Source organism: Martes martes, assembly GCF_963455335.1.
Source record: "Martes martes genome assembly, chromosome: 4".
Classification (NCBI taxonomy): Eukaryota; Metazoa; Chordata; class Mammalia; order Carnivora; family Mustelidae; genus Martes; species Martes martes.
The window spans coordinates 123,950,973-123,967,765 of record NC_137891.1 but is presented as its reverse complement, the minus strand read 5'-3'; the positions used below and the strand labels follow the sequence as shown (position 1 = coordinate 123,967,765).

The 16,793-nt window shown below is 38.6% G+C and overlaps 1 protein-coding gene across 1 annotated transcript in view; it reads left to right on the top strand.

The window, feature by feature from the left end:
• Positions 1-2,883: 2,883 nt before the first annotated feature.
• Positions 2,884-16,793, top strand: part of ADGRL2 (adhesion G protein-coupled receptor L2) — a 286,203-nt gene continuing 272,293 nt past the window's right edge. The window contains exon 1 of the mRNA XM_080801458.1: positions 2,884-3,280. The gene's annotated coding sequence lies outside the window, so the exon portion shown is untranslated. The remainder of the gene's footprint in view (positions 3,281-16,793) is intronic.

Here is a 16,793-nt window from a genome sequence, read left to right as displayed (position 1 = left end):
GGCTCAGGTCATGGTCTCAGGGTCCTAGGATCGAGCCCCACATCGGGCTCTCTGCTCGGCAGGGAGCCTGCTTCCCCCTCTCTCTGTCTGCCTCTCTGCCTACTCATGATCTCTCTCTTTAAAAAAAAAAAAAAAAAATCGGTGTACCTGATTGGCTCAGTCAGTTGGACGTCTGCCTACCACTAAGGTCATGATCTCAGGGTCCTGGGATCAAGTCTGCTTTTCCTTCTCCCTCTACCTGCCGCTCCTCCTGCTTGTGCTCTCTCTCTCTCTCTCTCTGTCAAACAAATAAAAATCTTAAAAAATAAAATCTTAAAAAATAAAATCTTAAAAAAAAAAAAAAGAATCAATATGGGTTCATTAAGAACAAAATAGCTCCGGGTAAAATATATTACTTTTACTCTTTAGGAAAAAAAGTATAACTGAATTTTGGCAAGTCTTTTAATCAAAATTCTCATGCATTCTTAGAAGATAAGTTAGATTAGTTTGTAATATAGTTAGAAAGTTTCCAAGAATGACAGAATTACCTCTTTAAGAGTGATGAGGAATGAAATTCAGAGTCATGGAGGCTTGGCGGTTCAAAGTAAAGCCCTGCAATTTACCAGCTATGTCAATTTGTGCAAGTTGCATAAACTTTCTGAGCCTGAATCTTCTCAACTGTAGTGAGAGATTAAAGCTATCTACATCCTAAAGATGCTGTGCTTTTTAAAAAATATAATGTACATGAAGTGCTTTTTACCTATCCTTACACAAGTGCTCAATAAAAGTGATAGGTGTTAACATTTTATTCTCATGAGCTAAGGGTGATTGAGTGTTGTCAATATGAAGAGAGATCTCTGAGAATTGTACTATCATTTTTTTTTTTGCTAGTGATTAAAAAAAAAACATGGAAGGCATAATAATTATATTAGCAGTGTCCTTGCTTTGCTGTGAGCTTTCTCAGGAAAGTGACCATGTCTCCTCGCCTTTGGTATCATCACTGCCTGACATACTGCCTGACCCATAGTAGCCACGCAGATGTCTTTTCAAAAATGACACAACATAAAATATAGTAACTAAGACATCAGGTAGCAAAATCGGGATTCAAAAATGCCTCAAGGAATTAGAACAATGGCTGGTACCAAATGTGAGCTCTAGTATAGATGGATATAAAGTCCTCTATTTCCATCCAGAGTTCAACGGCAGTTAAGAACACGTCCCGAGAGGCTGGAATAGAAAGAATTCGGTATGAAAATATTTAAACTTTTTCGTTTTTTTGAAAGTTCAAGAACTAAGAGTATGATAATGACTCCAACCCCTCCTCAGACTGCATTTCCTGCCTTCATAAAATCCTAAATTATTAGAAATAGAAGGCAGAGCAAGGCAGGCATCAATATCCATGTACTTTGCATAATTAGATGATGTCTCAAGTAATGCATTCGGTTCTGATGCCACATTTAGAAGAGACATGGACAAACTGGAATCTGTCCAATATGGTGAGAAACCTTAAAAGCTATCTCATATTAGAATGATTAAAGGAATGTTCGACTGAAAAAAGAGTAGACTTAGGGAAAAATGATAGCCATTTTTCAAATAGTTGAATAACTTTCATGTGGAATAGGGATTAAATTTATCCTCAAAGCTTCATGAAGCCTCAGAAAAAAATCATACCGAAGAATAGACAATTCAGGAAGATATTGGTCAAAATAAGGAAGATCTCTATCTAAAATCAGAATGGATCATCTTAGACTTACTAATGTATTCTCATCAAAGTTATTTAATTTCAGTTTATTTAGAGAATGATTACCATTCACGTTTATATGCAAACCTTGCATAAGCCCCCTACAAGAAGGAAACCTTCAAGAGTCTGCAGGTTAGTTGATTTATATCATTTACAATGTCCACATACACAGTTTTAAATGTACCACTAACTATTTACTTAGCAAAAATCTGTTAAATATCATTATGTACCTGTCAGTTTTGTACTAGCTGGTGGGCAGGTTGAAGAAAATGCAAAATTACATAAGAAATGTTTGCTTTGGGTAGGATATTGGGCCATACTTTGATATTTGAATTTAGATCAGTTCCCCCCAATCCCCAAATGAAAAGGAAAAAGTTTTCTTGATTTAAATGTCACTGAGGAATTGAGTAGTCTAAAAAAATTAATAGCCCACCACTTTCAGAGCACACTGATAAAATGGGTAGAAACTGTAATTCAAAGACATGCCATTTACATCTATTGAGCTCCTTATTTTCTAGACTTTGTTGTGATCATGTTATACTTACAATGATTAATAAAACATATAACGCTGTCAAGTTTCTAAAATCTTATCTAGTCACTTGCAAACCTGAATTCCATTTATACATATACCTAAAGGAGATGTGTAGTCAATCAACTTTTTAAAAATACCACCGGTAATTAAAAAAACTTTTTTGAGTACCAGCTGTCTATTATTCCTTAAGATGTAAAGGATTCCCTTTTCTTACGAGGTTTACAGAACATTTCTCCTATTATCCTTCTCCCATAAGAAGTTAAAGAATGATAACTAACAAATGTATTTAATTTGCTATCAGAAAGTTTAAGAGCAGAAAGTACAACATATGCGGTCATGTTCATTTTAATTGTTTGGGGAACTCTAATTTTCTTTGCCTTTTGTTTTGCATGTGCTTGCTTTTAAAAAAAAGGTTAAAATATAGTAATTCTCTATGCTTATAAAAGCTATATTTTTAGGGAATGAACATCAAAAAGAATCTATTTTTGCTAAATGGTTAATTAGAAGAGGATGGTTTCTAAAAAGGAAACAAACAGAAAGCGGTAGAACTGCCTAGTCCTGCTCAGTGCAGCCCAATCCTGATTCAGCAAATAGGTATTTGCCAGTAGCAATGAGCATTGTGTACTACAATGACAGTGCTGCTTAACTCGATACTGTTCCCACACCTCTGTTAGTCGGACCCAGTGCGTGGGTAACTCATGAAGTCACCGAAGACCTGAGCGAAATTTTGAAAGCATGGAGGTGATGAGGGTTTAGAGACAGGTGGAACTGGCTACATGATCACGGCCACGCCCACCTCTTAAACTGCACTTGGCAACGAAATTCATGCCAATATGACACCTGTCTGCGTAGGAAATTCATGACAAGACAGAAGGGCAGGCTTCGGATCACAATAATAGTGACTGTGATCTCCCCAGAAGCCTCTCCGGGAGAAACTCAATGCTCCTTTCTCACCTGTATGCCAACTGGAATTTGAAGGGAACTTGCTAACTGATGTTCTATGTGGACCCAGAAGTACTACCGATAAGGTAAGGGCAATTATATCTCCTGGTTTGATCACTAGAGATTGATTATAAAGGATTTCCCTGCTTGATCTTTCCTTTCAAATGTAGATTACTAGGGCAATCTTCTTGGCAGTGTATTTCAGGGTCTTGAACTTGAGGGACAGAACTGTTTGGTGCCTGCTCTAAAAAGAGACATCCAGCCCCGGCGTATAGTTATCTGTGCGGTTTCTGGCTAATGGGATACAGAGGAATGAGGATGATGGTGAGCCCTAGTTGAGTATTAAGGAGTGATTTCAGAGGAATGTGTCAAAGCAGCTCATCTCCCCGGCCCTACATGATAGCGTTTTTTAGTAGCCACCTGTATTCAGAGATTTAAATTTATGAAGAGAGACTCGTAATGATATCTTAATTGCTCTAAGGATGTCTTTTCAAAGCAATTGTCACAGAAACAGTTCCTTCTGAGGAACTGAGAAACCGAAGGGTGATGGCTTTATTATGGAAGAGCTGAGGAAAGCCCGTGCCCTAGAAGGTAACGTTTATGGATCTCTTTGGCAAATAATAGTCTCTGTTGCAATACTGCTGTGTTTGATGAGGATTCAGAAAGTCTTAATCAAATCTAGCAGTCATTTCTGCTTCTTTCTCTCCTAATCTTCCTGATCCTGAATTATGAGATCCTTATCTATGAAAATAAAACACCATTTGTTAAAGCCTTTTCAAAATTAAGACAAAAGCCATCAAAACTAATTGTTTGCTACTATCAAACAAACAGATTTTTTAAGTTTGATGAATTGTTTGTAAGCACTAATCAAGTGGGTGGAGTCATAAAAGAGGGAGGGAACCGACTGAAACAATATATGTAATTTGTTTGCATTATTATTTGAGATAATTACAAAGCAGGCGTTCAAAAGCTGTTCTTTATCTTTATACCAGAAGGGAGAAAAATAGGGAGGAGAGGAAAAGCACAAGAACACCCAGCCATTGTCAGCTGCAATCTAAAATATTGCCGGATTCACAGTTGTCGAACATTAGCATTACTGAGAATGCCAGGGACAGAAGTGTCACGTTGAATGTAGAGTGATGACTTCATAGGAAGGCAAAGCTGAGGATATGACCAGTTTGCAGTCACAGAGAAATCAGCTTTAATTAATTTGAGTGCCAGCTCTGTGTATAATTACACAGCATGAGAGTTTGCATGCAAATGCGGAAATGCTGATTGTTCAAATACTTGCACTTGCTCATTAATACGTTGGGACTAAGCAGGGCTGGCAAGCAGACAGGGTACGGCACACACGGTGCCTGCAGGCTAATTTGTATTATACTGTAGTTAGCAAACAGATTTCAGATGTTTCCCCTTTCTTTAAATAATAAGCACAAAAATATGTGTGTCATTTTCATCTGTGACATACCTTGTTTTCTTCTTGATTAAAATAAAATGTTTTGGGTTTTAAAAAAAACTGTTGAGGGTACACTAAACATTGCTGAAAGGCCGATTTATAACTATTTGATGGCAGTAACATTTATACCAGTTATAGGCTATTTCTATTTGACATTTATGTAATTATCCAAAGAGGTCATTTTTCATAATTGGCGAAACTATCTTCAAGAAAGGTACATTGGTAATTAAATCCCGGGAGGAATAAAGCAGTGGTCACAGTTGAATTATCTGCTTGTCTACCAAATCTAGTATCTTATGGCCAGCTTCAGCTAGGGCTAGAGCCTTTAAGAAAAGGACTGCTTTCTTTAGGAGAGCATCTAACCCTTAAATGTACTAAGGTGAGATTTTCCAATCCGACCGCTGAATCTCTTAGTAGAGATCAGTTTCTACCAATTCCTAACTTCCTTGACAATACCTCAGGGAAAAATCTTAAGTCACAACCCCAGGAATATGTGATACTTTCTTCAGAAAATAATATAAGAAAATAAGAAATTTGCCTAAGTCCCCAAAACCTAGTACTACTATCAAGTGCTACCTATTTCTTTGGCCACATTCCAATTCTACAAATATTTAGGGAGAACCTCTTTCTGTCAGAGGACACAAAGTAAGCAAGATAGACACGGTCCCTGCCTTTGCCTTCTCTCTTCTCTCGGGAGTTGTACAAAGGAACCGAACTCCGTTTCCCTGGGAAATACATGCTATTAGCAGTTATTACCTCAGAGAAGCCCACATTACTGAAACTTGAATCTATGGCCTTCCATAAAGAGAGTTCTCATGGCCTTTCTGGGAGACTAACTCCCTCTCTGACTTTTCTTTGACCCTATTGTGTTAGATAAAGGGAGCTGCCTCTGCCCCCAGGGCTGAATGGACACTGTGAGAGACTTGTCAAACAGTCCATCAGGCAAGCCCCATAGTCCATCTGTAGAAGAATAGATTGAAGACGAAGGCTGTCAATATCTTTTTCTGAAAGCCCATATCCGTAAGAATAGTCATTTCTCAAGGAGGCAAGTAGGACACATCCTGTGGATGGATATAGGATGCTTCACACCATTTGATCTGACCAAAAGTAAGCAGTCATCTACGTGTCTTCATCTACATGCCAGGGATAGAGTATTCACTAACATGACCGAAGTCCTTCCTAAAAAGCATGTTCAAACATCCCATGGCCAAAGATTTCCTACAGATATGAGATATGTATATGTATAAAGAAAAAAGGGGACAATGAAAACATCCATATACATCACGGAAGCTCCCACTTCACTTTTGGGGCAATCCTAACCCTTTCACCCTACATATAAAAAATATGCAAGGAAGGAAGCAGAAAATCCAGAGTAGTGCAAGAATTCAAGGGTGTCTCCATGATGTGTACACGGTAATTTGAAAACAGCAGTTTTCAAAAGGCTAACTATGAATCCCAAGTACCATGAGCTGAAACAACTTTTCCTCAAAGCTCTATGACAATCAGACACCCATAAATCAGAAAGGAAAAACAAAAATAAGCCAAAAATAAATTCCCAAAATATGTCTGCTTCTCTGGCTGGGATGAAAATATTTTATACACACACACACACACACACACACACATTTGGGATGTAGATATATTGGTATCTTTACCAAGGAGATCCAAAAAATCTTAGAGGATGTTGTCTGCAGAAAATGACTTCTAGTGTGGGGTTGTGATGATTTAAGAAAAGACCTCTATTCATAGATGATAGAAGTGATTCCTTGCAATCATTATGGGGTCAGAAGGAAAGAGAATAAATGTGTAGAGAAGAAGGAAGAGGACTTATTATGGAGATGGAAGGTGTTCAGGAGATCTGAGGAAGCTCTAGCTTGGAAGAGTTATGAAAAAAAGCTTGTAACACAACCAGGATGATTCAGAAGGGTCTGCCGTAAAGATTATTACAGAGTGAGAACCATAGATGGGCTAGCAGCAGCAAATGACTCAGCAAGAGTTAGGTCAACAAGAACTGTTTCCAAAGATTCATGGATGCAGAATACGTCCTTCAAGGGCATGAGAAAAATGAAGGTGATAATAACTAGAAATAGAAAATGTGTGGAATCTTTTTTTCGTTTTAAGATTTTATTTATTTATTTGACAGAGAGAGAAATCATAAGTAGGCAGAGAGGCAAGTGGGGGGGGGCAGGCGGGGAGCACGTTCCCTGCTGAGCAGAGAGCCCAATGCGGGGCTCGATCCCAGGACCCTGAGATCATGATCTGAGCAAAAGGCAATGGTTTAACCCATTGATCCACCCAGGCGCCCCGATGTGTGGAATCTTTATTCAAAAGGTGAAACGAGGGGCGCCTGGGTGGCTCAGTTGGTTAGGCAGCTGCCTTCGGCTCAGGTCATGATTCTGGAGTCCCAGGATCGAATCCCACATCGGGCTCCCTGCTTGGCAGTGAGTCTGCTCTCCCTCTGAGCTCTCCTGTCTCACCCTGTCTCTCAAATAAATAAAAATGTTTAAAAAAAAAAAAAGTGAAAGGAAAGAAGTAAAGCAAGAAAAATTTTTTTTTTAGGAAAGTGGAGATTTGACCATGAGAAGAGCTCTGGAGCAGGAACAATTTGGAGTATAGGAGGAAATGTGTCCTTAATGGGGCAGGAACTGGAGAGAGTCCAGCTTATAATGCTAGCTAAAGAAACTTGTTTTAAAAAAATTTGTTTTACTCCAAGTAAAAAGAGGAAAAGAATATGGTGACAGAAAAAATCTGGAGTAAAGATGAGGGAAGTTTTGAGACTATGTGCCAGATGCCTCTGATCCTAGTGAAGATGGTATTGAGATCATCCCCTGGGAAGGTATAGGAAAGGATGGACATGACAAGGAGATAACAATGAATTTACTTTCTTACTGGGAAAAAAAAAAGAGTACAGCAAAATAAATGACAATGAAATTGCGTGAAGAAATGAGGGACAATGGAGAAATGGAAATGGGTTACTATAAAAGGTTCACTTAGACATGGACTCGCCCCCAGGTAAAGTGAGTAACAGGACTGGACTTGTAATTACCTAATGGTCTGTAAGTTTACATTCTCCACTATCAGTACACTTAAAGTAGTTGTTTCCAGTGTAGCACTCTTGTATTCCACAGTGACAGAGGAGCTCTGGGGAAGACATGTGCCCATGAAATAGAAGACACATTCAATGCACAAAGGAGCTTCATCTTTGGGAGAAAACCTACCATCTCTCTGGAGCTTCCCTTTCCCTCTGCTCTCCTGCATCCTTGCTGGTGACAGTCAATGTATTTCTTTAACAAAGGAGAAAGCTGTATGGTACTGCCCAAGTCTCCCTTTATCATAATACTTTCTTCCCACAGAACCCAAATTCCTGTTGACTCATACCCCCTGGGTTAGGCACCAACAGCAGGGCAGCCTCTTCTGACAAACCAGAGTTTGATACAGTGCCCATGGATCATTTGGCAGAGAGAAGGCCCCAAAAGTCTAACTCTCTACTTGATATGTCTGGAATTACCATTAGCATTTCAGGACAGGTGCATTCGTAGGGTTAGCTGGCTCTTCCGGTTTTCCTGCCGGAAGACAGGAGCACAGCACGTCAATCACTGCGTGGTCGCCGACAGACACAGGGCATCCCCTGGGAGTGGCAGGCCTGGGTGTGGTGTAACAGGGGCACTGAGCATTCCGTGATTCCTGGAGAGATTGGTGGTTGTGGTATGTGCACGTCTGGGCCCCCAAGGATCAGGCCACACTCAGTAGGCAAAAGAACAATACAAATATTATCTGAGAATGCTTCCAGCTGCCACTTGCTGGGCTTCTCTCAATTTCCTTTTTGTCTGGGCCTCTTCCCCTGCCTTGGACTATCCTCTTGCCAAGCTTTCCCAGATCCCAAATCAAAGGGTCTGACTGACCAGGTAAAAGTTCGTGGGGTATAACAAATAGGGGATGTTGAAGGTTTCTAAACAAATGAATGATACTAAACCCAACCCCAAGAGCACCTGGGTGGCTCAGTTGGTTAACCCACTGCCTTCAGTTCAGGTCATGATCCCAGAGTCCTGGGATCGAGTCCCACATTGGGCTCCCAGCTCTGCGGGGAGTCTGCTTCTCCCTCTGACCTTCTCCCCTCTCATGCTCTCTCTCAATCTCTCAAATAAATAAATAAAATCTTTAAAAAAAATAAAATAAACCCAACCCCCAAGTCAAAGATTTCGTGAGGGTCTACCTTATGTCAGTCACTACAGGGTATGTTAGAGATTTGAAGTAGACATATCAGGCCCTTTACTGATAGAGCTCACTAACAAATGAGTCTATCCTGTTAGATTAGAATACTTAATGATATAAAGGCACCAACAAGAGAGAGATTTCTTCTGTAGGAAAAGGAAAATACTAGCAAAGCAAATGACTGAAGCAAATGCATTTAGGTAAGACAATATACATTAACATGAAAAAACTCTGTTGGGGTGCCTGGGTGGCTCAGTGGGTTAGGCCACTGCCTTCAGCTCAGGTCATGATCTCAGGGTCCTAGGATCGAGTCCCGCATCAGGCTCTCTGCTCAGCGGGGAGCCTGCTTCCCTCTTTCTCTCGCTCTGTCTGCCTCTCTGCCTACTTGTGATCTCTGTCAAATAAATAAAATCTTTAAAAAAAAAAAACAACTCTGTTTTAAAGAGATTTTTCTGGGATGCCTGGGTGGCTCTGTCTGTTCAGTGTCTGCCTTCAGCTCAGGTCATGATCCCAGGGTCCCTGGATCAAGTCCCACATGGGGCTTTTCCTTGCTCAGTGGGGAGCCTGTTTCTCCCTCTGCCTGCCACTCCCCTTGCTTGTGCTCTCTTTCTCTCTCATTCTCTGACAAATAAACAAATAAAATCTTTAAAAAAAAATAGAGATTTTTCTGGCAGCAACATATAAAGTGGTTTGGATGCCGAAGAACCTAAAGAACATTTATGAGGTTATTGGGAAATCTATAGAATGGCTGGAAAGAAGATATAAATCACAGCAATATCTCAGAGGAAGTATTGACAGGGTTTCATAAATTATTGTGGAAATTACCAAGAAAGTGGTCATACTTGACTTTGAGATTTCAAACATTGGCGATGACATTTTTTAAAAAATAGGAAACATGAGGAGATAGAAATGTGAAAATTCAGTTTGGATATACTGGATAAATTCAGTTTGGATATACTGAGTTTTTCGAGGTGCCAGAGCCTATCTTCATAGAGAAGTATACAGGTAGACACCTGTATCCAGCCCTCTGAGAGAATGACAGAACTATGGGGGTCACTTGTACTCAAGGCCCAACTAGTAGATGAGATTGTTAGGAAAGAGAGAGAACAGGCAAGAAGAGGGTTGAGGAACAAACTTTAAGATCACACATATGAACGTGTGAAGAGGAAGGAGACAAAAGCTTCAGTCACACAGTTAGAAAGAAAACTGGGAGAGGCGCCTGGGTGTCTCAGTTGGTTAAGCATCCAACTCTTGGTTTCCTCTCAGTTCATGATCTCAGTGTTGTGAGATCAAGCCCCACATCAGGCTCCATACCCTGCTTAGGATTCTCTCTTTCCCTCTCCCTCTGCCCCTCCCCCAGTGAAAGAAAGAAAGAGAGAGAGGGAGAGAGGGAGATGGAGAGGGAGGGAGGGAGAAAGGAAGAAAGGGAGAAAGGAGGGAAGAGAAGGGAGGAGAAGGGAGGATAGGGGAGGGGAGGGGAAGGGAGGGGAGGAGAAAGAAAACGGGGAATGTCCATAGAGAGGAAGGGTGGAGAGTTTCTAAAAGAAAGGACTGGTCAGCTGAAAAGGAGAATACAGAGACAAGGAAGATGAAACATGAAAACACTGGATGTCCCAATGAGTTAGTCATTGAGATCAATAGGCGAAAGATTTCACTGAAATTATGGGAAGAGAAATCATATTGCTAAGTGATAAATCTTTACCAAATATCTTCAGTGTATTTGAATATTGAAAGTAAAGCAAAGCATTAAGCTTTCTAGGAGTTTGGTCTTAAATGAGAGGAAGAAGAGATAAGGATAAGAACTACCTCAAAGAGTGAGGCAAGTGACACCAGTTTAACTTGGTTGGCTGCTCCATTTTACCCAACCAGAGGCCTGTTGTAATTCTAGTTTCTCTCAAGCTTTTATTTCCTGTTGTTAGGGGAATGTGGGTGGCAGTTAATGGGGAAAAGTTGATGATGTTCAAAGATGACTAAGACTGTAAAAGACAATCGGGCTCTTCCTACAATTCATGTTTAGGAATTAAAAGAATCTCCCCCCCGCCTCACCCCCCACCTTCCAGAAAGTCATCTCTACTCCACCCACTATCCTTGGCTTATTTTATCTTTTTTTTTTTCTTTTTTAAAGATTTTATTTATTTATTTATTTGATAGACAGAGAACACAAGTAGGCAGAGAGGCAGGCAGTGGGGTTGGGGGAGCAGGCTCCCTGCCCAGCAGAGAGCCTGATGTGGGGCTCGATCCCAGGACCCTGAGCTCATGACCTGAGCTGAAGGCAGAGGCTTTATAACCCACTGAGCCACCCCGGCGCCCCTTATTTTATCTTTTTGAGCACAATTTAACTTATAGATGTGGGTAATTGTCTTCCGGGGCAAGACCATTTGAAAATACCTTGATAAAACAACCATTTCATTTAAAGGTGTGTTCTTCAGCTCCTAGTAATTTCTAAAGACTACAGAATTCTTGGAATAACTTGACTATCTAAGCAGCAAACTCAGTGGTCAGTCTCCCTACCTTATTATGCTGCTTTTAAGAAATGAGGTAATCTAGAAAATCTTAAGCAAATAACATCTTTCCAAAGCTTTTGCTTTGTTGTATCCACATGTTGTAGTGCTCAGTACTCAGACCTACACAAAGCAATCAGATAACAGTGCCATGGGAGTAGAAAATTATTTTTAGGGCACCTGGGTGGCTCAGTCGTTGACCTACTACCTTTGGCTCAGGTCATGATCTCGGGAGTCCGGGAATTGAGTCCCGAATCAGGCTCATGGCTCAGCGGGAAGTCTGTTTCTCCCTCTGACCCTCTCCCCTCTTATGCTCTCTCTCACTCTCTCTTCCTCTCGAGTAAATAAACAAAATCTTTTTAAAAAAAGGAAAAGAAAATTATTTTTACCTGGGAGTAGAAAATTATTTCTTGCCCTATTCAAACACTTTTAGTATCAGACACCTACAAATCCTCTCAACTATATATAGATGCCTGTTTAAGTGTACCGCTGACGTGAAGTATCTAGACTGTTGGGAGGGAATAAAATTATGTGGTTACTTATGTAATACTCTCTGTTACCAAAGAGTTATGTATGGGAAAGATGAATTATTTGTGTGCCATATTATCATAGTGTTCCATTGCATATCGTTTGTGTTCTTTTCAAGATACTAGTAGCTATATGATATGTCTAGGCTTTTTCTATATTTAATTTTAGTTGCAGGAAGATATCTGTCTCAAATAATTCTACAGGATTTTTCTTTTTCTATATATGTATATACACACACATGCGTGCATGTGCACACGCACACATGCACACACTGTCAAGCACTCAGGGAGGCACCTTCATAAACTTGCCCTGCATGGTTGTTGGTTTATCTGTCAAAGAAATTCATTACCAAGAGAATGACTTACTTTATACGCTTCCTAAATTTTTAAAAAATGTTTTTCATTATATTTATGCAAATGTACCTTGGCTAGCTCATAATTTACCAAATGCGAGCATTTGTCAGGGTTATTTCCAATCACTCAGAAAAATGTGCCTTTGTGTATTTTGATTATTTAAAGCAATTGTGTTTCCATTATGCGTCTGTGCGGCCAGAAAAGCATGACTGTCTTGACTGAGGAAGTGGGAATGCTCATAATTTTCATACGTGCATCTGCAGAAGTACTTTTGATTGTTTAACCAATGTACAGATAGTGACGTGGCATAAATGCTTTTGCACACATTTATTTTCCTTGACACTTCAGAAGAAAAGGGTAATGCAAAGTGAAATTACATATGTTGTTGTTTTGCATAAAGACATATATAATCAGTTGTAAGCTGGGAATATGTTTAATATTTGGTAACATAAAAATTAGGATACACTATATAGAAATCTCTGCCTTGTGATCACATCTTATTTATACATTAGCTAAACATCTGGAATTTTTTTCCCTTTGGGCCTGTGCAAACTTTATACCAAACTCTGAAGTTCTCTGGGATCAAATAGTGTCATTCAAATTTGCTTACCTTGCCTTGAAGAAAATCAGCTTATTTGCTCATTAGATGAAAAAATAGTGGTATTTTCCAATGAGACAGGAAAGGGAAATAGAACCAATTCAAGGCATTAAGGACCACTATCCTGATTACGGTGTCACCATATGACTGTAGAATCAAGTCTTACGGAGTTTTCTGAGAAACTATGTCTCTTTGAATTTAAAATGCTATCAATAGTAAGATGCACCAATATTTTATATTGTACAAAGAAAATCCAAAACTATGCCAATGAAACTGTGATATATCGTTGATTGAATAGCCTTATCCCAATTTCAGAAATGTTAAAACAAGGGGAGAAAATGGATCTCACAATGGATAAAAAAGCATATGAGAAATAATTACAGAGTTTAGATCTTGGATATAGTATACTAAGTCCATCAGCACAACTGAAAGGCATTCCTTTCTTGGCAAGAGAAGATTTATTATCTCCTTCGTTCAGTGGGACTAAAAATATGTACTGTGTATTCCAAACTCTTTCTACCTTTTCTCATTCATAAGAGTTACCAAGAAGATATTCTCCCTTTTGAAAGATTTTGACTTTTTTCCCCAGCTTTATTAAGTTATAATTGACAAATAAAATTGTAAGCTATTAAAGCAGACATTGTGATGATTTGATATATGTATAGTGACAGGACTTCTCCCATTGACTTATTTAACCCATCCATCCCTACATATATTTACTTTTTCTTTCCCTTCCTTTTCTTCCTCTCCCCCTCTTCTTCCCCTTCCTCCTCCTCCTTCTCTCTCTTTTTCTTTCTTTTTTTTTTTTTTTGGTGAGGACAGAGTTGACTCTGTCTTGAAGGACGGAAAATAGTATATACAAAGAGAAAAAAAAAACCTTACAATTTAGAATTTAAGTTCTGACTTGATTCATGTGAGACTTTAGCCTGTAAATTCATCTAGTTGAGACTCTGTGTCCCCACTCACTCTATCCCCTCAGGTTTCTGTTTTTCTGCCCATCAAAACTCCCCCGCCAACGCAGTCTGGGACTAATAGGTATTCAAGCTTTTATGACAGGAAACTCGAAAAGAGGTGGGTACTAAATATTCCTTACAGCATAATGATAAAGCAATATAAAAAACAGTCAACAAAAACTTGTAAAAATCTTCAAAAGGTGTTAAAACTATTTTATCCCAAACATGTTTGTTGTAAAATATACAAACAAGTAAATTCTTTGATTTGGCTGTCAAGTAATGAACTTTAAGAAAAATAAACTATTTCATTGTCCCTCTCATCACCACCTATATCCACCTAGAGTCAGGCAAATAGTATTTTCCCAGTAGATGTCTCTAGAGTGATTTAATTAAATGATGAATTTTGACCAAAGAGTCCTTTTCCTTATCTCAGTTTTGGAGACAGGCATTATGAGGCAAGAAACAATGATAGACAAATAATAATAATAATAATAATATAATAATAATAAACTGCATTGTAATTGATTCCTTATATATTGCCTATCAAGATATCTTGTATCATAGTAAAGACTTGTGCAGCATTGTATACAATATTCAGTTATTTTATCAACCATCCATCTCTTAAATATATAAAGCACCTAATGAATAACAGACATTTTGGATAGAAAGATGAATGGCACTGCCCTCTGAAGCAGTGATTTTTCCATTTTTTGATCTTGGTACCCATTTCCATCCTCAAAAATTATTGAGGATCCCCAAAGCTTTTTTTGTGGATTATAGCTCTTGATATTTTTCATATTAGAATATTGAAAAATTTTAATATTTATTTATTCAATTAAAAATAGCAATAATAAACTCATTGCACTTTGGCATAAAAACACATTTTGGGGGCACATGGGTGGCTCAGTCAGTTGAGCATCCAACTCTTGGTTTCTGCTCAGGTCATGATTATCAGTGACTTAAGATCAATTCCAACCTCAGGCTCACTGCTTAGCGAGGAGTCTGCTTGAGATTCTCTCTCTCTCCCACTCTGCCCCTACCCCTGTTTGCATTCCCTCTCTTTCTCTCTAAAATAAATAAATCTTTTTTTTAAACCACATTTTTATGAAAATGAACTAAAATTTTGAAAACAAAAATGTAGTCTGAAAATTGGCATCATTTACATTTTTTTTGCAAAGTCTTTAATATCTGTGTTAAAAGAGGACATCCAAATTCTCACATCTACTTGTATATCTAGTGCAATGTATTGTTTTGTTTGAAGTATATGAAAAAATCAGCTTTACAGATATTAAGGGAGAATTGTTTTAATAGCCTTTTCAGATAAATGTGATATTCTTCTTTGGTACTAAACCAAACTTCAACAATAATAGTTCTTTAAAGGTCATTTGCAAGGTGGAATCTGAAAGCATATCAAAGAACATTTTAAAATCTGTCGCATTAAAACACATTGGTTTATCTTACACTTTTTTTTTTAAAGATTTTATTTATTTATTGACAGAGAGAGAGAGAGATCACAAGTAGGCAGAGAGACAGGCAGAGAGAGAGGGGAAGCAGGCTCCCTGCTGAGCAGAGAGCCCGATGCGGGACTTGATCCCAGAACCCTGAGATCATGACCTGAGCTGAAGGCAGAGGCTCAACCCACTGAGCCACCCAGGCACCCTATCTTACACTTTTAAAAAGTAATCTCTATGACTAACATGGGGCTCAAACTCACAAACCCAAGATCAAGAGTCACATGCTCTACCAACTGAACCAACCAGGCGCCCTGGTTTATCTCATATTTTGAATAGATCTTTTACACATGCATTACTTGCATGATTTTATAACATGATGGAAAATACCATTTTACTGGATTATGCAGATTTCCCAAAAGTTGACATATGTCATAAAACTTATTTTTTTAACCACCACTGTTAATATCACCACCAAGCTTATCAGAAAAGTATTGGGAAGTTGTCAAGTCCACAGTGGCAGATACAAATTGTTCTTTAAATTATAATTTTGGTATGAATGTTTGAATTTTATCATTGGCAATAAATATCATTGGTTGTTTTCCTTGAATTGACTTGCTTGCTTTCATTCATCTTTTGAAAAATATCTGTGAAGTACCCAACTCTGAATAACCATGATTTGTCTGTCAGTTGCTTTTTAAAGTAAAAATGGTATTCCATGAAAAGAGAAGCTATTTCAGCTTGCAACCCAAACATTTATCTCACAAGTGCTTGACAATCATCATCCTTCGGGTACAGTGCGAGTGCTTTTTATATACATCCCATTTGGCAGAATATTTTGGCAGAATATTAAATATGTGTATTCAGGAATTTGGACTTTATCAAATGAATGTTAATTTTCATTGTTTTTAAAGGGGCATTCTTAATTGAAATTGGTATGTTACTTTTCGTTCTTTGTTTGGTGTTATTTTGCTTTTCTGTTATTGCAAGGGTTAGGTGATAAGGCAAGTTTGGTGCCACTTGCCTTAATTCAAAATTTTAGCAGTTTTATACACCAGTGCTTTTCGGTACATATGTCCATAAAGTGAAAACGACAAGTAATGTCTTAGTATTATTTTGAAAGTAAATTTGACTTTGCAAATCCCCCTAAAAGGGTCTCAGAGACCTTGAGGAGTCTGCTGATTTCACTTTGAGAACGGTTACGCTAGAGATTGAAAGGTTAAGGGAGCAGGCACATAAATGAACATTTTTCTATGGCTTGTGATAAGTACAGTGATAAAGGAAAGCACAGGGTCTTTGAGGAACATTCCCCCCCAAAAAATGTGTCTGACTGGGATCCTGAAGGACTACTAGGTATCAACCAGGTAAAGGATGGAGTCTGGCGGATTCCATCTGGTGGATTGAATCCTGTACCTCACAACATTGTTTCTGTTTTCATTTTACTAATGCTCTTTGTAAAGTCTAAAGAGATCTCAACCATATGGTTCCTATATGGCAACTGGATTCCAAAAAACGTGCATGCCTAGTCAAGTAAGGTCATTAATAAG